A 686-nucleotide genomic window follows, 5' to 3' on the forward strand; every position below is an offset into this window, starting at 1 on the left:
ACCCTGAAAGATAAAACTGTAGGCCTGATTGGTTGAAATTTACGGCGTCTCCAATATTTGCCCTGTTGGATACCGTATGAGAAGAAATGGAGGTTAGCCAATGTTGGTGTGCATTACATCTGGATGATAGCAATGTTACTAGTTGCACGAGGGAAGAAGGAAAGGCCGGATTGTTTGGTTGGCCACAACCGTGTGTCCGTGTTTCTTGCTCCGTTGATGCAACACACAATGTTTGGTAGCCCGCATAAGGCCCGATAGGGTCACCTTGCACGCACGGTTGGTGAGGTTACCATCGGCGAGTCCAGAGATTAGGGTATTATTACAAGTGATCACACCAGGTTATGACCACATCAGATACATGATCCAGATCACAAGGATGACAATGAGCAAGTTCCTCAGGCTGCTCCCTTCACCGTGACATGCGATCTTAGGTGGAGCTTCATGGACCTCAACCCATGGAGGCACGTAGAAGCCTACCTGCTGCGATAAGAATTTTGAGTAAGCTTCTTCTGCCTCCTCACTTGTCTTGTACCCTTTGTTGAGGTTGCTCTCGTATCCATTCGCAAGGGGCCCAACCTCCTTCCACGAACTGTACACTCCTAATAGTCTTCCATAGTAGATCACACAACAGTTGTACTTCTACCAAGATAGAGCATCGGAAACATATCAAGAAACATAGCATTTCA

Source organism: Lolium rigidum, chromosome 4 (genome assembly GCF_022539505.1).
Source record: "Lolium rigidum isolate FL_2022 chromosome 4, APGP_CSIRO_Lrig_0.1, whole genome shotgun sequence".
NCBI lineage: Eukaryota > Viridiplantae > Streptophyta > Magnoliopsida > Poales > Poaceae > Lolium > Lolium rigidum.